This window comes from Rhinopithecus bieti, unplaced genomic scaffold, assembly GCF_001698545.2.
Source record: "Rhinopithecus bieti isolate Rb0 unplaced genomic scaffold, ASM169854v2 scaffold_13174, whole genome shotgun sequence".
Taxonomy (NCBI): Eukaryota; Metazoa; Chordata; class Mammalia; order Primates; family Cercopithecidae; genus Rhinopithecus; species Rhinopithecus bieti.
The window spans coordinates 424,664-452,177 of NW_016807335.1; the positions used below are offsets into that span (position 1 = coordinate 424,664).

At 39.5% G+C, this 27,514-nt stretch overlaps 1 protein-coding gene and 1 long non-coding RNA gene across 2 annotated transcripts in view; one reads left to right on the forward strand and one right to left on the reverse strand.

Moving 5' to 3' along the window:
• CHN2 (chimerin 2) overlaps positions 1–27,514 on the reverse strand; it is a 327,093-nt gene that overhangs the window by 286,360 nt on the left and 13,219 nt on the right.
• LOC108535360 (uncharacterized) overlaps positions 22,138–27,514 on the forward strand; it is a 12,431-nt gene continuing 7,054 nt past the window's right edge. The window contains exons 1-4 of the long non-coding RNA XR_001887213.1: positions 22,138–22,304; positions 24,245–24,388; positions 25,246–25,413; positions 27,141–27,247. This is a non-coding gene — a long non-coding RNA (uncharacterized LOC108535360). The remainder of the gene's footprint in view (positions 22,305–24,244; positions 24,389–25,245; positions 25,414–27,140; positions 27,248–27,514) is intronic.

Here is a 27,514-nt window from a genome sequence, read left to right on the forward strand (position 1 = left end):
GATCCATTCTGTAAGATTATTAGAAGTAAAAACAAATACTTAAGCTGCAACAACCTGCAGACACTCAATTAGTAAGATGACCTGTTCAGGTAGGAATCATGATCACATGTGATGATAAAGATGAACAACAAGCAACATACGACCAAAAAAGGAAGCACCGTGTTTAACTAAAAATACAGAATGTTCAAGAAGCAGCCTGTATTGCCCTTATACACTGTAACCAATAATTTAAAGTGCTAATGATAGTATCAGAGCTATAATTTGGTCCCAAAAGAAACGTCTAAAAGGCTAAAATAAATACGTTGGAAAACATCCACCCCCAAAAGTGCAGTACTAATTTTTTTTTTCATATTTCCACAGCAGTGCCCCTATGCAATCTTTGGGCTTTGCTGAGAACAGTATGCCACCATTAAGGAGATATCTCTTTGTTGCAGTTGCTTAATAGCTCAATACATCAGATGAGGGAAAATAAATGGCACAGCACACAAGGTGGTGATGGGCTGGCTCTGCCTAATGCAGTAAAGACAGGTATGTAGATAATATTGTCCTTTTATATAAAAATGATGCCATTGAACATCCTCCTCCTCCAAAACACACACCTTTTCTCCTACCGGTGATGAATTTTTGCTCATTTCACCATACTCTCCCAGTTCTTCTGCTACCACATAACCTGTTTGCTGTGGTTGCAGAATACTGTGGCAGTATTGAAATAGCGGACCAAGTACCAAGGTCACACTGGCTCCTTGTGCAACCAACTTTGAGTCAAAATTAAGCCAGCAGATACACAGTGATGTACAGAATATTTTTCCCCAAAGCAAGCACAGTACTGGGTCAGACACATGCCATATAGAATTGTCACTACAGGAAATGAAAAAGGTTTTATAGATAAGACACAAAAAAATATTTCAAGATTTGGGAATGTTAAACAGGGATGGATATTTTGTGAAGAAAAAAAGACAAAAATCAGACCATTTGATCATCTTTAAATATGTAAAATCTTTCATTGAGCAGCTGAAATAAAAACAACTGAATTAAAGATTTGTTTGTATTTTTAAGAAAGAGGAGTGGCCGGGTGCGGTGGCTCACACCTGTAATCCCAGCACTTTGGGAGGCCGAGGCAGGCGGATCACCAGGTCAGGAGATCGAGACCATCCTGGCTAACACGGTGAAACCCCGTCTCTACTAAAAATACAAAAAAATTAGCTGGGTGTGGTGGCACGTGCCTGTAGTCCCAGCTACTCAGGAGGCTGAGGCAGGAGAATGGCATGAACCCAGGAGGTGGAGCTTGAAGTGAGCTGAGATCATGCCACTGCACTGCAGCCTGGGCGACACAGAAAGACTTCATCTCAAAAAAAAAAAGAAAGAAAGAAAGAAAAAAAGAAAGAGAAGGCCTGGCACGGCGGCTCACGCCTGTAATCCCAGCACTTTGGGAGACTGAAGCGGGAGGATCACTTAAGGACAGGAGTTCGAGACCAGCCTGGCCAACATGGTGAAACTCTGTCTCTACTAAGAGTACAAAATTTAGCCAGGCGTGGTGGCACATGCCTGTAGTCCCAGCTACTCGGCAGGCTGAGGCACGAGAATCACTTGAGCCCAGGAGGCAGAGGCTGCAGTGAGCTGAGATCACACCACTGCACTCCAGCCTGGGAGACACAGCAAGACTCTGTCTCAAAAAAAAAAAAGAAAGAGGAATTGGGTTTACATAATTTTATAAAAGATTTAGGTAAGTTATTTTTACAAAGAATTTTGTTTAGTTAGAATTGGGATATAGTAAGACAGCACAATGTGCGTCCCTAGAAATCTTAACTAGGCAAACACTTTTCTGAGGCAACCAAATACAAGCATTCCAGAAAACAGCCAAATGATCTTAGATAGCCTTTTAAAGCAAAGTTGGCAATTTTTTCTCTAAAGGGCCAGACAGTGAATACTTTACACTTTCCAGGCCACACAGTCGCTATCACAAGTATTCATTTCTGCTAGGGTAGTGGGAAAGCAGCCATCGACAATACCTAAACAAATGGGCATGGATTCTGATAAAACTTTATTTATTTATTTATTTGTTTGTTTGTTTGTTTGTTTTTGAGACAGGGTCTCCCTCTGTCTCCCAGGCTGGAGTGCAGTGGTGTGATCTCAGCTCACTGCAGCCTTGACCTCCTGGACTTGAGCAATCCATCTCCCTCAGCTTCCCAAGTAGCTGATACTACAGGCACATGCCACCAAGCCCAGCTAATTTTTGTACTTTTGAAGAAATGGGGTCTCCCCATGTTGCCCAGTCTGGTCTCCAACCCCGGGGCTCAAACAATCTTCCCGCCCTCCGAAGAGTTAATATTACAGACATGAGCCACCGTGCCCGGCTCCATTGAAACTTTATTTACAACAAAATGTGTCAGGTTGGATTTGGCTGGTAGTACATCATTTTCCAGTTCTTCAGTCTAAAGGTTCTTTCCAGTTCTAGGATTCTAAGCTGCAAAACACAGCTGTAGCAAATAGTGACAAACCAAATGAAAATGAAAAATAACAGTATACTACTGAATCTGAATGGTGTGTCACTGGAGCCAGTGCCATTCTTTCTATCTGGATCTTGGGAATATAATTAATAGATCTTCGTAATCAGCTCATTAGGATAATACATCATCAGTGATTTTTTTTTTTCCTTTTTAGCAAAACATAAAAATGTTTACATATGTTTATAGCTGTGATACCCAGACTTTGTAATCCAAGTGTATAATATTACAATCTGGTGCACTAGGAAGCATATGCCATCTGCTCAGCTTCTTCATCCTGCCTGCCAATGGTAAGTATTTTTAGATAAGGTAAAGACATGTGTGGGTAGACACTACCTTTGTCCTTTTTCTAGCTGCTACTCTTTTGTCACTCTGTTATCTCATCCTTCTTCCTCACCCCACCCCACTCTTGCAAAGCACATTGAAACAACACCCTTATTGCAAGGAGGAGGTCAAGAGCGGGGAGGAGCTGGTCAGTCCAGGTGAGGGGGCCACAGCTGGGCAAACCACTCCAGAGAGCTTTCAGGGTGAAAGCTGGCAATCGAGTCCATCCCTGAATCCATGGACCGGAAAGGAGAGCATGTCACTCCGCTCGGAAATCAAGCCCAACTGGAGTGGAGTGGGAGCAAAAGGAAGAGTGGGCGTGAAAGCAGAGCTCAGGAAGGAGGGCGGCTGCAGCACCAGAGGCCCATTTTTTTTGGCACCCTGCCCCAGGGCATGTGGGTGGACTGGCCTCCTTGAAACCTTGGGGTCAAAGGAGACAAACAGCCCCCCTTACTACTGTTCCTGCAGCCAAAGCACCTTGTACTTTGATCACATCAAATTCTCTGCCCTTGATGTATTTATTTCCCAATATTGCCCAATGAGGTTTTGTGTTTTTCTGTTTGTTTGTTTCGTCTAACTAGTGAAAGGAATCACATATTGCTGGCCTAGTCATTTTAAAGATGTAATACACACACATATATGTTTATTATGCATATTCATATTACACATTCACATATAAATATGTGTATATGCACACAGTCATGTGTGGCTTAACAGGGTATGCTCTGAAAAATTCATTGTGAGGGGAGTTTGTGTTGTGCGAACATCATAGCGTCTGCTTACATAAACCTAGACAGCGTACGCTGGAGCCTATTGCTCCTGGGCTACAAACTTGTACAGCATGGTATGATACTGAATACTGTAGGCAATTATAGCACAATGGAAAGTATTTGTGTATCTAAATGTTGGAAAAGTATAGTAAAAATACTGCATTATAATCTTATGGAACCACTGTGGTATATGCAGTCTGTCAACGACGGAAACATCGTGGTGTGGCACAAGACTCTCTCTCTGTCTCTCTCTCCACATACACACACACACACACACACACACACATACACATATATATCAGTGTGTGTACAGGTTTTTTTTTTTTTAAGGCAGCTTCTGTGTTAATTAGAAGCAATGACTTGTAGATATACGGATTTTAAGGTAACTTGATATCATGTTTAGAACTCAGAAAATATATAGGGCTGAGAATTTGTCATACAATCTGAAGCCTTTAATTTAGCAATAAGCTTGCTGGATGCCAGCATCCATGGATGAAGGAAGATTTTTCAATCTTGATGTATGAATGGGAAACGCAGGCTAAAACAAGGAAAGAGTGAAATTCTTTTGAACTTGGACTACAGATACTTAGTGTGTATCACTCGGATTACTTCTATTCCAAGTGACAGACGACAGAAGCACCGATTCCAATTGGCTTAAGTGAAAGAGGAGAGGGAAAGTGCTGAGAAAGTCAAAAGGTCAGGAACAGAACTTCAACCACTACTGGATTCAGGTTCCAACAATGAAAATCAGATTTCAGTTCTCCATCTCTCAGCTCTGCCTCCACAGGAGTGTGGTCTATCTCAGGTCCCAGGCAGGCGACAGCAAAATGACTACGGTTCAAATCCACCAAGCAAAAGTTAGAGCAATGGCCAATAATTCCAATGAGGTCATCTTCCCTTTCTGGCCCAATCCCTGAGGTTCTGGGCGAAGTCGGAGTCATGAGCCACCCCAGCAAGCTGCAGACCTATATGGACTCATGATAAAGTGGACACCATAAGAAGATTAGGGGCTTTTACCACGAGAAGGAGTAGTTCTCGACAGCAGACAAGACTTTAACAAGGAACTCAGTACATCCATCCCTCTAGAACAAGGAACAATTTAATGATGTACAGGATGCTGATGGCAGAAAGGAGATCACTGAGTTGGGAAAGTGACTCTAAGTCAGAAAAATATGAAAATGGAAACTGGATAGTTTAATGTAGGCTGCAGTACCCAGCAAGGCATGGAGACATCTTCTCAAGAAGCTGCCTGCTGCCAGCGGGGTGCACCACTGTCACAGTGGGAGCTGTTGGGAAAACAAGATCCACGAACTCTGCCGAAACACATCGTCTGCAGTAATGCTAGACTAGACACTGAAGTAGAATAGTCCTAGGATAGTCTAACAAAATGACAGCATCATGTCCCATGTCGCCATAGATCTAACGTCTTGAGGTCAGGGACCATTTATGACACCCTCATCTGCACAGCAGTGACAGGAACTGTGTGTGTGTATTCATTACAACTTCATTCTGAAAACACGAATGCTTTCTACATATGTCACAGCGTTGGCAGCCTTTTTCATTCTCCATTTTGTAGATGGGAGACTTAAGGACTAGGTTAAGGAAACTCATTTCAGGGAAAACAAAGACAAAATAGGTTATCAAAACCTTACAATAAAATTATCTTCATTATGTTAATTATTTGGGGCATACATGGAAGACATTAAAAGCAAAATTAGGATCACCAGGATAATTCTAGAGGAAACTTGAAAAGTCATAGCATAGCCAAATTGATATAAATTTTACTCTGATTGTATAAATGGATTTTTATTTTGATTTTTTATACTGAGTGAGTGTTCCACTCCCTACATTCCTATATATGTAACAGCATATGACATTTTAGCCACACTCTTAAAATACACAGACTCAAGCTGATGCTAGTGGTTACTGTGCACTGAAAATAAATAGGATAAAGCTCTGTGAAGTTTCCAAGAAGGAACTAAGACAGTAACTGTCTTCATGGTAGGAAATATTGTTTATTTTTCTATTGAAAAAAAAATTAGATGTGCTGTTTTTCAGCTGACTATAAAAAATCAGTGACTCTTGTTTGTGTTTCACGCTGCTGCACTCTGTGGGCCGGGCTATCCCCAGACTTACCTAGCTTACATCATGGAAGTTTTCAAAAAGCCTAAATACTTAAGGACGTTTGTTCCTTTTTCCCCCACTCATAATAATAGATTTCTGAAAGACCATTTTAAAATGTTAAATTTCCCTTCATTTTTCCAAGTATTTGTAACACTACAGGCAATCAATTGAGAAAAGACAGCTCATTGTTCTGTTTTTTCCCCAGAGTATTTATGTCTCAAAAGATATTTTTTAAGAAAAGTTACTTAATACATCTCCCTAGCCAGCCCAGAAATTGTTATAAATTCAAAATTCATTCTTGTACAATGTTCTAAATTATAAGTAATCTTGCTGTGTTAGTTTAATTCTATCCTATTTATCTTCTCAAGTAGAATGACACATTGCAAATACCATTTGGGGAGTTTTATTAATAAATGCCTAATCCCATGGCTTTTAGGACATGTCTCAGAATAATGTTTTAACTACAGCAATGCTCAGTGACGAACACCGTTTCAATAGTAACTGTCCCTTAACGTGAGGCAAGGCGTCTTTTCCAGTGTGATTAGTGGTGATTCCTCAAAAAAAGGTCTCAAAGTGCTCACAGCAGGTGATTAGCTCCAGTCTCCTTGGGCCTTCAAAACGTAGCAAGGATTATCAGCTTTGTTCTACTTCTGGATTAGATTTTCCATATCCTGTAAAACCAGGATAGGAAATGAAGAGAGATGCTAAACTACAGCACTAATGTCCTGTACAATCAAACTCAGTTTTGCAAAACAAATATTTGGAGTTAATGCTCTAAACATGCATATACACCTGTCTGTAGAAATGGATAGTCAGAAGGCGCTCAGGCACACACACTTGCACACAGTTCTTCATATATTGGTTTTGGTGGGCTGATCTGGGAACTTCATCACTGTATATGATATTGTTTGCTATTGTTTCTTTTAGAGTCCATACATATATATGAGCCCAAACAACTACTCTACAATAAAGTTTACAGATTTGATAGCAACAAATCTTTCCAGGCTAATTCTCTATATCCAGGTACAACAGGACAATGTTATGATTAGGCCATGCTTTCCTCCTCTTGATTTAGACAAATTATGGATTAAATTAAATTACTCGTGAAGCATTTGATGACAATCAGGAGAAAAAATTACATTTATATTCTATCTGTTTTAAATCTATAAGGAGTTTGAAAAGGGCTCCATTTCAGATCTCTGGCTTTAGCAATTGCCTGCAACTAAAAGCAATCTTGCTGTGATTGAAAATGGAGGTGTCAACTCAGGCAGGCTACAAATTGCCAACAGAGGGAATAGCCATTTTAAATTACTTCCAAAGCCCAAATAAATTATCCTGAATGGAAATCTGCCTTTATCCTTATTTTCTATCTCCAGAGATGATATGTGTTTTACTCATTATGAATCATTCTCTCCATTCCTTTCTACTAAGGTAAAGAACAATGAGAAAAATACACTTACAGACAGCCCTACACTGGGCTCTGTTTATGGCATAAGGCATACAACAAATAAGATTATCTGGTGATTTAACATATGAAAAAATATAACTTATGTTTGAATAGCACTTTAGCAACTATAAGATTATTTTAAATACAGAAATGAACACATGGTGGAAAATTCTCTGTTAACTTTAAATCCCCATACGGATTAGCTGTTATAGGCCATTTCAATTGTTCCTCACAATAATCTCTTTGGTAAACAGAGAAGATATAACCTTCCATAATTTCTGCAGATACTTAAAACTGAGATAAAGATATTAAGTGACTAGGGTCACACAGTTAGTAACGGCAGAAATGGCCCCTGAACCTTTAGCTTCTGAATTTCTCTCTTGTAATCTCTCCTTAAACCAAGCAGGATTTAGAAATAAGCTCTGTATATTCAACACACATAGAAAAAACGTTTGTACTGTGAAGTTCCTTCTCACTATAACTTAATGTTACTTAGTTATCAATATAACTTAATGTTACTTAGTTATGAATATAACAATTAAAATTTAATCATATCTGACCGTGGCCTAAAAGTCTATCCTTTTCAGTTATATTTACTGTGTTTACACAGAGTATCACTTAATCACAAATTGTTTCATAACTTTTCATAATTGGAACATTTCTGGAGGAAAAAAGAACTACATTAATGACTAAGAAGTAAGGGCTTCTTAATCTGGACAGCAATCCCACCTAATTGGTCGTGTTTCAGAAGTGGCCCTTAGAATGTTCCAATTTTAGAACATCAGCTGTGACAGTCCTTCCCGCCATGTTTATTTGCTGCTGCTACTCCTGCAGTGTTTTCAACAGTTTGGCCCACCTTTCCCGTGATGAAAGGCTTCCTGTTCTTGAAATAGAAAAGATTTGAATTTTACGGCCTATACGGTTTTAGGGAGCCAAGTCAAAAGAATTTTAAGAGTTTTAAGTCAATAAGAAATGGTGCATGGGTATGGTGTCAATATATCACAGCTAAAATTTTCATTCACTGCTGGTGGAAGGACAAACTAGAAAGGGGTTACAAACCTGTTGGGCAGTGTTGTGTAAAGCTGAATATATTATATGTACCTCATGACCTAGCAATTCCAAGTGTATATAACAGAAATGTGTACATATATGCATACATAAGAATATTCATAGCAATATTTTTTGTAATAATCTCAAATTGGAAGCAACCCAAAGTCTATCAGTCACAGAATTAATAAGTGCATACAATTAAATTTATAGAAATTGGAATCTCACCTACAGCAATAAAAAAGAATGAACCACAGGTAGACATAATATATAGATAGATCTCAATATATGGATGTTGAGTAAAATAACCCAAATACGAATGTCTACATAAGTAAATCTTATATGATTCCATGCATATAAAATTCAAAAACAGGCAAAATTAATTTACAGCTATGAAGTCAGCATAGTGATTAATATGGGGAGTGGTGATAATTAATATTTCATTGGAAGACCTGAGTATATTAGCTATAGCTACCTGGATGGTATGAGAAGGCTGTGGACACAAGGCAAGACTAAATCAATGAGAGGAGTTTGGGATGCCACTGCCAAAAATTGGAAAAAGATCCGATCATATAGGATTTGAACCATAAGGACAGAGTGGACAGAGTGAATTATTTTCTCCAGGTCACCAAAAATCTGCAATAATAGCTTAACGTTGTCAGTCTTTTACATTTTAGCAATTCTGGTGGGTGGGTGGCGATATAACATTGTTATTTTTATTTGCATTTTTCTCATGACTAATAATGTTGAGCATCTTTTATGTTTACAGTAAATTGTGATATTCTCTTCTATGAAAGCTTTTCACGTATTTTCCCACATTTGAATTGGGTTGACTATACTTTTCCAACTGCTGTGTAAGATTCTTGACATACTTTGGATACAAATACTTTGTCAGATATGCATATGTCTGTAACCATTACTACTGAACTCTATTCTATTCCTTTGTGCTCTATTCATGTATCCTTGAGCCAATATCATAGTATCTTAATTATTGCAGCTTTATAATAAGTCTTAATATCTAACAACGTAAGTTCTCCATGTTTTTTCTTCTTTAGTTAGTATTGCTTCAGTTATTCTTGGTGCTTTGTATTTCCACTTAAATTTTTGAACCAGCCTGACAATTTTCACAAAAATTAACTGACTGATTTTTATTGGGATTGCATTGAATCTATTAATCAAATTAGGAGAAACTGTATCTTTACAATCATCTAATCCAGGCACATGATTATATCACTCCATTTATTTAAATAATCTTCAGTTTTTCTCAATATATTTTGCAGTTTTCATTGTAAAGGTTTTGAACATCTCTCATTAGATTTATTGCTTCTTATTTCTGAGTTCTCTCTTCTGTTCCATTGGTCTGTGTGTCTGTTTTTGTACCAGTACCATGCTGTTTTGGTTACTATAGCCTTGTAGTACAGTTTGAAGTCAGGTAGCATGATGCCTCCCACTTTGTTCTTTTTGCTTAGGATTGTCTTGGCTATTCAGGCTCTTTTTTGGCTCCATATGAATTTTTAAATATTTTTTTCTAATTCTGTGAAGAATGTCAATGGTAGCTTAATGGGAACAGCATTGAATCTATAAATTACTTTGGGCAGTATGGTCATTTTCACGGTACTGATTCTTCCTATCCGTGAGCATGTAATCTTTTTCCATTTGTTTGTGTCCTCTCTGATTTCCTTGAGCAGTGGTTGGTAGTTCTCCTTGAAGAGGTCCTTCACCTCCCTTGTTAGCTGTATTCCTAGGTATTTTCTTCTTTTTGTAGCAATTGTGAATGGGAGTTCCTTCATGATTTGGCCCTCAGTTTGCCTGTTATTGGTGCATAGAAATGCAAGCAATTTTTGCACATTGATTTTAAAGATCTAAAAGCAGAAATACCATTTGACTCCGCAATTCCATTACTGGGTGTACGCCCAAAAGAATATAAATCATCCTATTATAAAGATACATGCATGTGTATATTCATTGCAGCAGTATTCACAATAGCAAAGACATGGAATCAACCCAAATGCCCATCAATGATAGACTGGATAAAGAAAATGTGGTATATATATACACCATGGAATACTATGCAGCCTTAAAAAGGAATGAGATCATGTCCTCTGCAGGGACATGAATGGAGCTAGAAGCTGTTATCCTCAGCAAATTGATGTAGGAACAGAAAACCAGACACCCCATGTTCTCACTTTTAAGTAGGAGTTGAACAATGAGAACATATGGACATATGGGGGGAACAACACACTGGGGCCTGTTGTGGGTTGAAGAAGGGAGAGCATCAGGAAGAACAGCTAATGAATACTGGGCTTAACACCTAAGCGGTGGGTTGATCTGTGCAGCAAACCACCATGGCACATGTTTACCTATGTAACAAACCTGCACACCCTACACATATACCCCGGAACTTAAAATAAAAGTTGAAAGAAAAAAAAAAATGATTTACTGCTAGGTACTTGATTTTTTAATGTTACTATAAATTATGGTTTAAAATTTCATTTTTGAATTATTTCTTGCTAGTATAGAGAGACTTGATATTTTTTACACTGACCTTGCATCCAGCATTCTTGTTAAAGTCACATTATTTTCAATAATTTTAAATTTTCTGTGTATATAATTACATAATTTGTGGAAAACAGTTTTACTTCATTCTTTTCAACCTTCATGACAATTTTTTTCTTGGCTTATTGTATTGGCTAGAATTGCAAATTGGTGATAATGAGCACTCTTTTCCTGTTCCCAAACTCAGAGAAATAATTTATTACTTTATCATTAAGTATGCGGTTACATAACATCAAAGAAATTCCCTTCTATTAGTTTGTTGAGAATTTTTATTATAACCAAATGTTGAATCAAATTAGCTTTCTCTACTGAAATAATTACATAATTTTCCTCTTTGATTCTTTTAATGAGGCTTTGATTGGTTTTTAAATGTTAAATCAACCATGGATTCCTGGAATAAATCCCATTTGATCATGACGTATTCTTTTATATATCCCTGAACTTGATTTGCTAAACAAATATTTTAAGATTCATGAAAGATACTGGGTGGTGATTTTCTTTACTAGTAAGTTCTTCTCAGACTTAGGTTAGGATAATTTCACACATGATTTAAGAAATGTTTCATCTTTTTCTATTTTCCGTAAGAGTTTGTGTAAGATTGGCATTATTTCTTCCTTAAACATTTGGATGAATTTATTACTAAAGCAATATTGGTCTGATTAAATATAGGGGAATTTAATTGTCACTTCAATTTAAATAATAAATTTAGGATTTTTCAGATTTTAAATTTCTTCTTATGTCCATTTTGGAAAGTTGTGTTTTTAAAAAAAGTTGTCAATTTTCTCTAAGTTGTCAAATTTATTGACATAAAACTGACCATATTTCTTATTATCTTTTTGATCCCTATGACATGTTGTAGTGATCTTGTTTTTTTCTGAAATTCATAACTTGTATTTTCTCTTCTTTTTTCTTTGATTGGTTTGCTAGAGATGTATCAATTATATTAATCTTGTCAAAAAAAAACACAGTTGCTTTTGTTAATTCTCAAATATTACATATCATGTCCTACTTCTATAATTTCTGCTTATTTTTGCTTTTTCTCTCTCTTTTTTTTTTTTTTTTTTTTTTAGAAGGGTCTCCTTCTATGGCCCAGACTAGAGTGCAGTGGTGTGATCTCAGCTCACTGCAACCTCTGTCTCCCAGGTTCAAGCAATTACCATCTTTGGGTTTAATTTGCTGATTATTTTCTAGTTTCTTGAGTTGGAGGTTTGAATCATTTATTTTCCACTTTTCCTTTTTTTTTATTTTTTATTTTTTTATTTTTTGAGACAGAGTCTTGCTCTATCACCCAGGCTGGAGTGCAAAGGCACGATCTCAGCTCACTGCAACCTCCGCCTCCCAGGTTCAAGTGATTCTCCTGCCTCAGCCTCCTGAGTAGCTGGGACTATAGGCATGTGCCACCACGCCAGGCTAATTTTTTGTATTTTAGTAGAGACGGGGTTTCACCGTGTTAGCCAGGATGGTCTTGATCTCCTGACGTTGTGATCTGCCCACCTTAGCCTCCGAAAGTGCTGGGATTACAAGCATGAGCCACCGTGCCAGGCCAACTTCCTTTTATCATTAACAAATATCCCTCTTTATCTCTCATGATAATTTTTTGCATTAAAGTCTACTTTGTCTGCTATTAATATGGATATAGCTTTCTTTTAGTTAATTTTTGCATGGTATATATATTTCTAACATTTTACTTTCAATCTCTCTCAGTCTACATAGTGTATCTTAAATTTTAAACTTAGTAAAGTATCTTAAAACCTGCTAGATTTAAACTTACTACAACTGGTTATCTGTATCCAGTCTGGCAATCTTTTAATAGGATTGCTGAAACCACTTACATTTAATATTATTACTGATATAGTTTCTTATAAGTCTACCATCTTAATTTGTTTTCCATTTACCACACCTATTCTTTGTTTCTGTATTTCTTCTTTTCACTTTCTTTTCAGTCAATCAAGTGTTTTTTTTTTTTTTTTTTTTTTTTTGAGACGGAGTCTTGCTCTGTCGCCCAGGCTGGAGTGCAGTGGCCGGATCTCAGCTCACTGCAAGCTCCGCCTCCCGGGTTCCCGCCATTCTCCTGCCTCAGCCTCCCGAGTAGCTGGGACTACAGGCGCCCGCCACCTCGCTCGACTAGTTTTTTTGTATTTTTAGTAGAGACGGGGTTTCACCGTGTAGACCAGGATGGTCTCGATCTCCTGACCTCGTGATCCACCCGTCTCGGCCTCCCAAAGTGCTGGGATTACAGGCTTGAGCCACCGCGCCCGGCCAATCAAGTGTTTTTTAAATTATTTTTCTCCCTTATTAGAATTTTAATTGAGCTTCCTATATTATTATTTTAATGATTACCCTAAAGATTATAAAATACACCTTTGACTTATTTCAGTCCTCTTTAAATTCGTAATTTTAACCTTTCCTAAACAATGTTTCTAAACAGCTTCCTGCCCAGGGGTGGGAAGCAGTGAGTGTTTCTCTCATTACCTTGACTACACATGAATAAATATAATTTGGCCTTAGCGCTAGGAAAGTCGACTTTTTCGGGTCTGAATATGGCCCAGGCCACTGTGTTTTCAAAACCCATTCCTCATGATTCAGGATTTATAATAAGCACTGGATCAGTCTCTGACAGAGCCTGTCTGCATTTAAAGCAGCCGAAACTTGTCTGTATTAGAATCTAACTTTAAAAGGCTTATCTTACTAGGATATAACTTTTTAACACAGATACTGTATGATTCCACCACTCCACATGCTTACCTTCACGAGGCATGACTTCTGCTGTCTGGTATTTACGGTTACAGGTAAGAATGAAAGAGAGTTATGCTGGCGAGTGAGGGGGTGGAAGGTCAGGGTTGGGAGACAGGTGGGAGGGGACATCACAATCCCTAATGAAATGAGACTAACATCACCCAGGGAGGCCTTTACAGCTTTGTAATTAGTTCCAATTAACTGTTTCCTTTTAACTGTCTTTTTTTTTAAATGTAAGATGGAAAGGGTTAAAACTACAGGCTAAAACTAGTTTTATTAATATCTGAACTCTACCAGTCAATTTTATGTTTTAAGCAAAAGTGAATGTCTTCTGATTGCAATGCTAGCTCATCAGGATGATAAGCCATCCAGGGAATCCTGGTTAAACTGCTCTACTCTCAGTTCCTTCAAATCCAGGAAGAGACATACACGTCCTTGCGCATAAGCATTAGTTCACATTCAGATTAAACTACTGCCTTCCAACCTGCTGCCCAAGGGATGATGCTGAGATGGCAAATTATCAGATATGTATCTTTTATTCAGATATCCTTAGGAGCATGTGCACATTCTAAAGGAAATCACTTTTATTTGCTCCAAGCTATTAAAGTAAGAACTAGAATGAAAAACAGTAAACCCAAAGGACTTTAGGGCCTTAAAGACATCCTATAACCTACATCCCAACTAAATATTTGTATTCAAATAGAAAGCACTGTTAGGATTCTTTCATCGTGAAGATTAATTTTCTATTTTAATTAGAAATATTTGATACGTCATAACTTTCAGGACATTTTTGGCTAACAAAAGTGCTAAGTGCTTGTATTAAATATTTTCACAATGGCCCTCCTGGTCTACACATTTTAACGCAGGTCATGATTTTACGGTCTCTTTTCCATTCAAACTGAAAGACTGATAGAGAGCCCTTGAGTAGTCTCCAGATAGGCTGCCTAAGCTAAGGAATGTCCCGCATGCATTTAGTTAGTTAAAAACATGCTGAGTCTTACATAATTACTGTGTTGAAGCAACGGCAGTGGTAGAGCAATAGGTCAGATAACTACTGTGGTTTACTCATTGCAAGGCACAGCCTGAGATAATAAAAAAATAATTATATGCACGAACCAGATTTTCCAAACCGCTTATTTAGTTTTCTAGGTCAGTATAGCTGGTCAAATCCCTCTGAAAGTTAAGTCTTCCAGCTGACCACAAACGGTTAGCTCGCTTACATTACTTCTGTAAAATGCTGCATATATTTAGATGTTCAAAGGACTATGATATTTATTCTGACTCTCTGGAGGTTTTTCCTCCTAATAAGTACTGTTAGTACGCTGGGGAGAAAGAGCAGATCAAAAGCAGTGCTCCTGTAAAAGCTTAACACCATCTTCATTACCACGTAGTTAAAACCTCAGGTACATACAAATAAGTTCCGAACTGCTTAAGACTGAATCCATCCAACAATGCAAACATAGCATTCGTGTTTCATAAGTATAGTCAGTTAATTTCCCCTTCATTCTGATTCATCTGAGCCTCAATAATCTGCACTAAAAAATTGCCATGGTATTATTTTACCTTTATAGAAGAAAAAATGATATGTCAATTGGTCCTTGTGATTTCCAGGCTAGATCAGCGGTTTCCACTACCTTAAATTTAAAGCATCCACTATCTTAAATCAACACAGACCTGAACCAGCTCACTGAGAGGCTGGGGAGAGAGAAGAGCTCAGCCTCAAGGAGGCAAGAAGCAGGAAGAAGGGCAGGGGCCAAAACCTTGGCGGAATGATAAGCCAAAAAGTGACAAAGAAAGAAATGTAATTTGATAACGGATCTTATTTGAACATTTCCACAAAGTGATAATAGACAGTTTTAGGAAATATGGCCAGTGGGTTTCAAAATGGGCACATTTGCCCATTAGGAGGACACAGCACTTGATACAGTTTTTGGCAAGCTTCCAACCTTGTCAATTATCTCAATCCTAGTGCAGTCTTCAATCCTGGTGGGATTTCCACCTACCCAAGCGTCCTCTACCAATTTCCCCAACCCTAATTGTCTTTTCCTTCCTCTCAGATATACTGCAGTCTCCATGTCTCTGGAAATTAATCACTATTTGAGAGATTAATTGGAATTTTCAGGCTATTAATTGTAATTTCCTCTTCCTCTGGCTTTTTTAATTTTGAGGAAAATCTACAAGGACTCTTTCAGCAACCAAAATGTATACTAAAAAAAAAAAGCAGTTCCAGCCTCGCCCAACAATAGCTGCTTCTCTGTCATTTCTACTCTACAGCTTGCCAGTCACTACACCTGGAGAATTACTTAGGCTTAGTTACAAACTCCATCTGGGGATTTTAAGAAATTGGCTTACATAATAAGATTAATTATATATAACTATTTAAATGTTAAATGATATCATTTCCACTCTTTAAAAGAATGCATTCATATTCAGAATCAGTCACTTAAGAAGAGGAGTACATGATTTAAAACCAAAAGAAAAGACAGTAGCTAACACTTTGTCCCATAGGTTATGGTCCTTGGAACATTTTCTTTCCCTGAGAAATTGAATCTGCCTTATTACACAGACATACACTTATGTGCGACATCCCACAAAGACATATATATATATACACTCACACATACTCACACACTAAAGACCTAACTTTCCAGCAGAAGCAAATCCTTGCCCTGGAATGACATAGCAACAAGTACTTTTAATTCCTATTGAACCAGAAGTAAATGTCTCCTGGCACAGAACATAAAATTGTAACTCAGATAGAAGAAAACACCTTGGCCGGGCGCGGTGGCTCAAGCCTGTAATCCCAGCACTTTGGGAGGCCGAGACGGGCGGATCACGAGGTCAGGAGATCGAGACCATCCTGGCTAACACGGTGAAACCCCGTCTCTACTAAAAAAATACAAAATCTAGCCGGGCGAGGTGGCGGGCGCCTGTAGTCCCAGCTACTCCGGAGGCTGAGGCAGGAGAATGGCGTAAACCCGGAAGGCGGAGCTTGCAGTGAGCTGCGGCCACTGCACTCCAGCCCAGGTGACAGAGCGAGACTCCGTCTCAAAAAAAAAAAAAAAAAAAAAAAAACACCTTAGGAAACAGACTTAGATTAGTGTGCTGATTTTAAAAAATGCTTTCCTGGTATTAAGGAGTTACAACTGCAGTTCTGGCTCCAGGCTAAAAAAGACCCTTAATGGGGACCTCTGGGAGGCCTCCCAAGACTGTGACATTTACAGAAGTAGAAAGAATGAGAAGTTGGGAGTGCCTCAAGTAGCTAGAACCACATACTCTGGGAAAAATGGACAGCGAATGCAGAGGACGGCTTCAGGCTTCTTTTCTGTCTAGGGGCTGTACCTGTGCCACTATAAGAGTCCCCACGCAGAACTTCTCCTGGCATCTACGAAAGGGCACAAAAATCTCAGATTGGGTAATAATTTAAGGGAAAAGTTTGAACTAAAATATTTAATTGTTAATGACTTCACAAGTTCTGCAGTTTCACAGAGTTCGGATTCACTCTCAAACTGTGGACTGTGAACTCCTTTACAGTGAAGTTCACGTCTCCATTTACTCATTCATCCAAAAAAAAAGTTTCTAAGAAGTTCTGGTGTGGCAGTCTCTCTGCTAGTAGCTGGTGACCCAAGGGCCCCTCCCTTCCTGGAGTGACAGCCACTGAGAACAGACTGAATAAAGAGTCACACGTGGACTGCTACATATCTCTTTATGTCCTCAAAGCCAAGCATGGAGGCTGGCATCCACTCTGCACTCACATTTTATGAAAGAGAGATGAGAAAGAGGAAAGAGAAACAATGAGAAAAATAAGGTTCAGGATACTGCCATCTCCCTGCCAAGGATCACAGATAAAATATTTGGGTAATCAACTAAGTAAGGGACATTCAATGTTGGATTCGTATATAACATACATTCAAGTGTAAAAATATGTCCCTATCTCCATCTGAAATTGTGACTATTAATCTTAATCTTCAGAAATGACAAAGTTTTCAGTAATGTAGCCCATATCAATTAGTTTCTGGCCAATAAACTGTTGATGAAGATTAGGAATGATACCACAGGAAGACGAGCATTACCGTATTGACTGAAGATAATAAATTCATGAAATAGAAGGAATTCTGTAAGAGTTGAGATCAACTTGAAGGCTCCTGTCAAAGAGTTAATACTGATCCACAAAGGCATTCCATCCTGATAGAGATGAGGTTTCCTAGAAAAGCCAGGTATTTTTGTTTTTGCTTATTTATTTATTTATTTATTTATTTATTTATTTTGAGACAGAGTCTCACTCTGTCACCCAGGCTGGAGTGCAGTGGCACCATCTCGGCTCACTGCAAGCTCTGCCTCCCGGGCTCACGCCATTCTCCTGCCTCAGCCTCCCGAGTAGCTGGGACTACAGGCACTCGGCCACCATGCATGGCTAACTTTCTGTATTTTTAGTAGAGACGGGGATTCACCGTGTTAGCCAGGATGGTCTCAATCTCCTGACCTCGTGATCCACCCGTCTCGGCCTCCCAAAGTGCTGGGTTTACAGGCGTGACCCACCGCGCCCGGCCGAAAAGTCAGGTTTTAACGAGGTTATAACGTATGGATAAAAGGGAATGACAGGCCAGAGGACTAGGGAGAGGATACTCCAGCTCCTGCATAGGAAAAGAAGTAAAACATTCACAAAATGTGAGGGCTGCTACTGCGTGCCAGAAACCATGCTAAGTCGCTGTGGTGGTACCGTGATGACTAAGACATAGGGACTTGCTCTAGGTGTTTACCGATGATTACTCAAGAGCCACAGAAAAAAGAGGCCATATTTGAGCATAAACGGAAGTCTAAAAAGGGAAATAGGATCTAACTGACTCATTTTTGGAGATGAGAAAGTATTTCTTTACCGGGGGGCTTTAGCGGCATCCAGAAATGCCATCCTTGGAATCAGGAAGGAGAAAACATGATCATGACTTCATTTCATTAAGATCACTGGTGTTTCCCTTCTGAGATTAAAGTGAATAAAGACACTGCTGATCAGACTAAAAAGGGCAACTATTGCTTGTGTGAATGCATGCACAAAGATTACAGTAACGCAGTACTCTTTTTTTTAAAAAAAGAGTCCGGGCCCAGGGCCGCCGGTGGGCTTCCAAGCCTGTAATCCCAGCGCACCTCCCTCTGCGAGGACGATGACGGCGCGCAGATCACGAGGTCAGCCGAGATCGAGACCATCCTGGCTAACACGGTGACAACCCGGTCTCTACCTAACAAAACAATACCAAAAAACTAGCCCGGGCGGACTGGTGGTCACTCTCTTTTTTTTGTTTCGCTCCTTGTGCGGGCGCGTAGTCCCAGGCTATGCGGAGGGCTGAGGGCAGGAGAATGGCGTAAACGCGGGGACGGGCAAGCGGTGTGTGCCAGTGTGAGGCTGGAGAATCCGGCCACTGGCACTCCAGGCTCCGGGCTGATCAGAGCGCGACTCCGTCTCTCAAAAAAAAAAAAAAATAAAATAAATAAATTAAATAAATAAATAAAAAAAATTAAAAAAAATAAAAAAAGAGTCCCCTATCTTTTAGAGATACCATCTGAAATATTTACAGATGAAATGATGCCAAGCCTGGGATTTGCTTCAAAATAATCCTGGGTATGGGGTGGAGCGAAGGTGAAACCAGGCTATGATGCGATCATTGTTGAAGCTGGATGGTAAGAGGTTCGTTATAGTTTTCTCTTTACTTTAAATATATTTGAAATGTTCTTTATAAAAAGTTATTAAAATATACATTTGTAATAAAAGCCTGCTGAATATGTAGGGAAAGAAGAAACTTTTAAATGATCATTCAATAAAATAGTGCTACTCAGTGTAGCAAGTTAAAAAAATTAACAAAATCTCCTTGAACATTATTATTAAATAGCACTATGGGCCTATAGGGTGTTCTGTATACCGCAACCATGCCTTGAGCAGGCTAACTGAATTTACTACATCTTTGGAGTTTCTAGACCAATTTCTGATCTGTTTTTCAAAGTGCCAGTCACCACTCTAGAGTGGATCCTGAAATCAACTTGTGGGCCCTGATAGTTTTTACATAAATGAATAGAAATACAATAGAAAAGACAGTATCAGAGCACATCACACATAACAGGATGAACTCTCTTTGTGGAACTTCTGTTTCTCTCTCTCTCTCTCTCTCTGTGTGTGTGTGTGTGTGTATGTGTGCCCGCATGCAGCATTTGTGTTTAGTCTAATCTCAACATAATAGCCAGAATGGGTCTGTTAAAACCTAAATCACGGCCGGGCGCAGTGGCTCACGCTGTAAACCCAGCACTTTGGGAGGCCAAGGTGGGCGGATCACCAGGTCAAGAGATCGAGACCATCCTGGCTAACATGGTGAAACCCCGTCTCTACTAAAAAAAAAAAATAAATACAAAAAATTAGCTGGGCGTGGTGATGGGCGCCTGTAGTTCCAGCTACTGGGGAGGCTGAGGCAGGAGAATGGCGTGAACCCAGGAGGCGGAGCTTGCAGTGAGACAAGATCGCGCCACTGCACTCCAGAATAGGTGACAGAGTGAGGCTCCGTCTCAAAAAAAAAAAAAAAAACCTAAGTCAGACCACGTCACTGTCTTCTAGAACCCTCCAGGGACAACCTATCTCAGTATAAAAGCCAGAGTCCTTACAGTGGCCTACGAGGCCCTCCATGATCTGCCTCCTCCTCCCTGCCAGTCCTGTTTACCCCTTTCTCACTCTCCTGGTCTTGTTTCTGTTCCTGGAACACACCAGGTACACTTTCGCATCGGGATTCTGCAGCTGCAGTTCCTTCTGTCTGGAATGTTATTTCTCCAAATATCTGCATGACTGACTCCCTCACCATCAAGTGTTACCTTCTCAGTAAAGCCTTCTCTGACCGCTAAACTTAAAATTCAGACCCCCTTACACCAAGCATTTCCTGTCTCCCTTCCTGCTTTATTTTTCTCCATAGAACTTATCACCCTCTAATATACCATATAAATTAATTAGATATAATTATATATAAAAGATACACATTTATATATACAAATTATATATAGTTCCTTTACTGTCTGTCTGTATTTAGAAATGCCACAAGGTCCAGAATTTTTGTCTGTTTTGTTCATTGCAGTATCTCTAAAATCTAGAACATGGTAAATAATAAGCACATATTGAATGAAGTATGGGTGTATGCACGGTGTGTGTGTGGGTGTATGTGTGTGCCCGTGTGTGTACGTGCTGGGTTTCATAGTGTAGGTAACATTCCAAAAGGCTTGTATGACACTGCCTTGGAGCATACTTGGACTACTTCTGGGCTTACTAAGAGTGAAGGCTGAAAAGCAAGTACAGTACAGACACCCAACAGTCCTCATGTCTTACAGACTGGGTGCCTGGAACAAATGATGCCAGTGGTAATGGCTACTTGAAATATGTGTGCATGTGGGTGTAACTGATTTACACACAAGAGTGTTGTTCCCTTGGGGGACCACCAAGGCACCATAAATTGGCAAGAGGAAATAGGCAGAATCAGAAAAATCATAAAATGTTTAAAAGCCTCAGAGATGATCTGGGCCAAACTAATAATTCTACAGATGAGCATCAAAGTCACAAAATGATAATGTAATTTGCCCCTGGACACACAAAAAGTAAATGCTGAGACAGAACTAGCATAGACTTAGGTCACATGACCCCTCATCCAGTGATCTTTACACACCCTGGCCCATCATAAAAATGAAAAACAATAATCTGGTCTCCAAAACCCTCTGCCTATTCCCTTTTCCTTGGGAATAACCTGAAATTATTTCTCCAATTAGGCACCAATACATTTATTCCACTGGACTTGACCATTTGTAGGAATCTCTGTTTTAAAAACAAAGAGCTGCTAATGATCACTATTTCTCATAAATGAAAGCCTTAAAAATTCCCTCCCATAGCAACGGCAGTGGATTGAATCATCTACTATGATTCCCTGCCTTTCTAATAATATAGTTCCAACTTACATCAGGCCCAGGGATGTTAAAGCCTGTCAAGAATCAAAACCTTCAACTCTCACTGTCCTACTTCTCATTAGAGCTAAAGACTCTACCCAGTTTTAAATTAATGGATTTATATTTTTTCATAACCATAAAGCACTAACAAGTGAAAACAACATATGAGTTGTCAGTCATCTTAACGTAGTAGGTTAGCAGAACATTTTTTTCAGGGAGTGATATTATTACAAAGTGAACAGGTGCACTAATTGCCTGATTCACAACTAAGACTATAATAGGTTTTTTGACTATGAGAGGCCATGCGTCTTGGAATTCTCAGTGTTTTGTTGGTGGCCTTAGAGATTCTAAGGGCTGAGGACATTCATGACATAATTGTGGCGGATGTTCTTGGTTCCTCTTCCCCCTTAACAGAACCCTATTCTGTTCATGCCTCCTCACCCCTTCAGGAGAGGCTGGCCCATCTGCTCTCCAGGAAGGGGGTCACAACTGGACTAAGTACATCCCTTGCCAGTGACTGGTTAACACCTAAGCATGTGACAAAGCTGTGGCCAATGAGGCAAGGGGAACTTTGCTGGGGCTGGGGGGAGGGCAGGTGTGTCTGAGAAAGTCTTTCTTATCTTCCACAGGGCCAGGAGGAAGAGATTTCCCCTTCTCTGTTCCTAGATAAGATGCCAGGGGACTGCTGTTGTCATCTTGACACTGTAAAGACAGTGAGGCTGAGGACAAGGCCCCCCCGACCAAGAGGGCAGCGCTGAGAGGAGACAGAGCCAAATACTGCAGTGTCTACAACCACGGCACCTCAGCACTTCTTTTTAGGGTTTTCTGTATTTGCAGGTGAAACATCCTAACCCTTACAATAATTGCATCCTGGAATGGTCTGGTCAGGATGTGAGGAGGTGTGAATGTGTTATACGTGTTGGTGTTAGCATGAGAAAAGTTTGCGTGAACAGCAGGTCCCAGGAACAGTGAGTCTTTTGTTAGAGATGGCTTAGCCTGTGACATTAGAAAGCAGGGGGAGCAAAGTCTAAAATCTGAGATGTCAGGGGAGCTGCAGAGGCCAGCACAAGGCACAATACCATCCCCACATGTGCTGCTGTCGTAGGGGGCCTAGGGTGGCCAGATTTCACCTGAGGGAGGACACAGACAACAGAGCCACTGTAGCCCGTGCCCACTTCCTCTAGGGGTTGCCAGGAAAACACTCTGAACGAGACCTTAAAGAAGAAGTTCCAGTACTTGCTTTGTCTTTACACTCCCATGAAGGGGCATTTTTTGTATTTTGTGGGGGTGCCTGTCTCATTTGTCATATGGGAAAAAGGAAGAAAGGCCATGAACAACTTGAAGGGGAGCCAGCCATCCTAGAAATTCACGCAGGCCATAGGATATTGAAGCCTGCCCAAAAAGTGGCTACCAGGGACTCAGTTCCCCAAAGACATCTGTCTTTAACTTCATTAGTTCCATGCCGGGGCCAGTCTTCCTCCAACTAACAGAAAGTTTATCTACCTAGAGGAGTCTCTACACTTGGGAGGAAAAAGAGGACTTTTGCAACAACCTGGCACTCAAAACCAGCAAATATTAAAAACTACTCATTGACTAGGTTCCTTATAGTGAACAATACATGGTTCTAGAAAATTTACTATTTATAGTCACTCATATTTTCCATGTGATCTGATCAAATGCATTTTTTCTTTACTTGTTTGGGGTAAAAGTAAATACTGTCAGAACCTCTGTGACAGCTAGAAGCGTGTAATATTTAAGTCTCTCTAAAAAAGTCTTTATAGTACAATGCTGTGATCTGTTGTGATCAAAGGGTGTCGGTTCTTTGATTAGAAACAACAAAAGAGCCAGCAGATGATATCCTTGGAAACGTCTGTACAAGCATCCATCTAGTGGGGGCATATGGAGGCAGCCACAGACGCATCACTGTACGAATAATACTCGGGAGCATCGGGCACACAGTCGGGAAACTTGCTTCCTCGATGACTCACACTCTACTTCCAGGTCATAGAGTTGTGCCCAGAGTTTAAAAACCTGGATAAAAAGCTAATTAACTAGTCATAAGAAATGCACTAATTTCTTTGTCCAGCATTAGTAGAGGAGACCTGCTGCTCTCCCTCATTCTTCAGTGAGAAGGAGGGTGCCATGGCCTTTTGGGGATACTGGGGAAGGGAGGCATTTATCTAGTGGAGGCTGAGCTAACCAGCCCCAGAGAGCAAGTCTCTATGGAACTATCTGAGAAGGTCAGGGGCTGGCTGCAGAAACAGATGAATGTGGAAATAAAAAGGGGAAGAGAAGGGGTACTCCCATGTGTTGAGCAAGTGATCAGTGAATATGGATTGAAACGCCTCCCATCTGATTACAAGCATCCTGTCCAGGAAGGACTTAACCTATGGGTCTGTTTTTTCTATTTGCTCACCTTCTCTTTCTTACAATATCAATTTCTTTGCCTTCTTAAAGTAATGGCTTTATTGAGATATAAATCACATACCCTACAATTTACCTGTTTAAAAGTAAACAATTCAATGACTTTTAGTTCATTCACAGATATGTGTTAACTATTAAATATTAACACAATCAAATTTAGAACAATTTCATTACTGCAAAAAGAACTAATACCTATTAGCAGTCACTCCCCATTTCACTCCAAACCTCTCAGCCGCAAGGGACAACTCCTCTACTTTCTGTCTCTAGGATTTGCCTACCTTGAGTGTTCCATATGTGTGGAATCATACGGTATGCAGTCTCTCACTTCTTTCACTTAACATACTGTTTTCCAGGCTCATCCCTGGTGTAGCACATACACAGCATCGCTTTTTGAAAATCTCCCTGTGGCTCTCCATGTTGAACTCTAGCTTTACTACTTATGTTTCTTCAGTGTTCACTCTTCACTCCTGAAATGTGCTTGTGAACCACAAATCAAGGTAAAAAGCCCTGATTCAGATAAATTCATGTGATTCTGCTCAGAGTCTCCTGTTGCAAGTATGTACAAATAAGTTTAAAAAAAAAAATTTCTAGGCCAGGCGTGGAGGCTCACACCTATAATCCCAGCACTTTGGGAGGCCGATGCGGGTGGATCACGAGGTCAGAAATTCGAGACCAGCCTGGCCAACACGGTGAAACCCCATCTCTACTAAAAATACAAAAATTAGCTGGGCGTGGTGGCATGCACCTGTAATCCCAGCTACTCAGGAGGCTGAGGCAGGAGAATTCCTTGAACCCAGGAAGCAGAGGTTGCAGTGAGCCGAGATCACACCACTGCACTCCAGCCTGGGCGATAGAGTTTGTTCCATCTTGGGGAAAAAAATTTTTTTCTAAAAGTTACTGAAGGCGTGTGGCAAATGTGAACTGGTGACAGGGTCCTTGCAGAACTTATTTACAAACAAGAGATAAAGGAGGGGCTGCAGTTGCACTCCTATGACAGTTACTGAGTGCCTGTACATGCTAGACATTGTGCTAGGCACTGGAGATCCAGCAGTGAACAAAACAAAAATAGCTGCCCATGTGAAGCAGGTATTTTAGTGATACATGATAAAATTATTTTTAAAAGAAAAGCAAGGGAATAAGGTGAAAATTCAGAGTAGTAGTTGCCTTTGGAAGGAGGGAATGAAATATGATGGGGAAGGAAAGGGAGAGGAATACAGAGGAAGACGCAAGGCTAGGTAATGTTCCTATATTGGGTGGTGGCTTTCCTAATAATTATGTGGCTATGCTACTACTGATTTTTTTGTATATATTGCATCTTACCTAAAATGTGTATACATTTTTTTGCATAAAAAAGAACCATTCCTTTAGATGGGAAAATATAAACAGCGGTGTTCCTCGGATTGACTGAGCTAATTTAAAATGTTGGGACTGCAGGATGCATACTGGAATCTTACACAGAGTAGAGAAATTCTAAGTTGGCATGATTACACTTCAAGGATTTGAAAGGCTGATGAAGAGCAAGGTAAGGTATCTAGGAGAAACTTTTCCAGCTATCTTAGAAGATCACGAGTTCTGAGTGGTCACTTATCACTCGAAAGGAATCTGTGGTGCATCTTATTAGAACATGAGTTTTATGAGATCAGGGACTTTCAGGTTTTGTTCACAAATTTTCAAGTTTTTTTCACAGCCATTCACACATTTGATTCTAACAACTAGTATTATTAGCCCATTTTATGGATAAGAAAATAGAAACTCCGAGAGCTATTTGGTGCTGGTGTTTGGACCAGATCCCCAGCTTCCTAGTGCTTGTAACACAATGCCACCCTTGGACTGTGTGGTTCCAATGAACCCACATGAAACCCAAAAATGGATGCTAAAAATAAGTTTCAGAGAGTTAAATTTAAAGCAATAGGAAGAAACACCTATTCGTTCTCTAAGTAGAAAATGGCTGAAACTCATGAATGTAAGAAGGAGCACAAGCTGAAACTGCAGATGGATTCAGACATGTTTACATTAACTCCTGAATGACAGATTTACACTCAGCTATTTATGAAATGTAAGATGTCTGCAGGGCATCTCCTCCCTGAAAGGCTGTTGTGCATTTTTACAAAATACCCTTAGTGCTATTACTTTAGAATATGGAACCAAATAAGTACTGTGGCAATTACTATATTCTTAAGCCAAATGACATCATTTAACTCAAAATCATGTCTTACATGTGTAATTGCTTAGGATTTGCTGTGATTCTATTTCTAATCTTAATCTGATATTAATTATTTCAGGAGAGTTTACAAAGCTTCTGTCAATTGCTTTTTCCTCTGAAGAATTCATATTCCGAAAAAAGGCATGTGGATTAGTTTGGCTGCTTAAAGCAAGCATAGGACTCCGGCTCTCCTGAGACCAAAGTTCAATCCTAGGGCATATTAACATCACATAGAACAAAAACTTCTGTGCCCTGGTCACCGGGAGTACCTTCAACCCTAGGCATTGATCATGAGGCAGATCCAGAGAGGATCTTTGGCTAGAGCTACCCAGCCTCCCAACCAGAAATTAACAACTCAAAGGGTACATACTGAAAGAGAGTAGTGCTCTCTGTGTATATGAAAATCAGCAGAAATAGTATTATTTACCAAATAAGCATGGTTTACTGGATCTCACTGTCTCTGAGGACAAGCACTGTAAAACAAAACGGCTATTTTTTTGTAACAAAGAGAATCTGAATGAGCAACTTAAATCAATATTAGGCAGCCAAATTATGTGTATTAATATCTACATATTATTAGTATAATCCCAAGTGAATTATTTCATTACTAAAAGTAATGTTAGGCCTGACTTTTCGTTTCCCTTGATATTAACTTATATACGATATAAATTTGATTGGAAGTAACTTTTGTTTGGAACCTAATCCACTTCCGTTCTCTGTGTATACATATATATACACAAATACATATATATATATATGTGGATGTATGTAAACCCACATCCTTCTCCATGGCAGGACATCACAGTACAAAGGCCATGAGACAAGAGTTTTCTACACACAAACACACAGAGAAAAATGTGTGCTTTGTTTCCTCAGCTTCTCTTTCCAACTTCATAGCATTGCAAGCTTTCTTTGGAAGGAAGGGTATATATAAATCTAACAAAAATATATGAAGTCTAGAATTATACTGAAGCCCAAACAAAACAAAACACAAAATCTGTCTAAACAAGAATCTGACAAATGTCCCAACCTGTTCCTCTTTATAGAACTTCACTTGAAAATCATTGTAAAGACTCAGAAAAATTAAGGCCATCTCTCAATGTCTGGGACTAAAACCAAACAGGGACCTGAGAATCAGGGCTGAGCTGCGTTGGTAAGTTTCTGCCTTGGTGAATGGAAGGTAAGTTCTGCTTGGTGAATGCAGGGTAAGTAGACAGGGCTACAGGAGCCACTGAGCAGTGCATCAGCAGGTTTTGTACGGCAGATTCTGTGATCAAGGCTAGAACATTCTCACTGGAGTCATCCAGACCAGAGCTGTCCGATACAAATATAATGTAAGCCACACATGTAATTTCAAATATTCTAGTAGTTACCTTAAACACATTTTTAAAAAAAACAGGAAAAAAAAATTTTTTTTTTT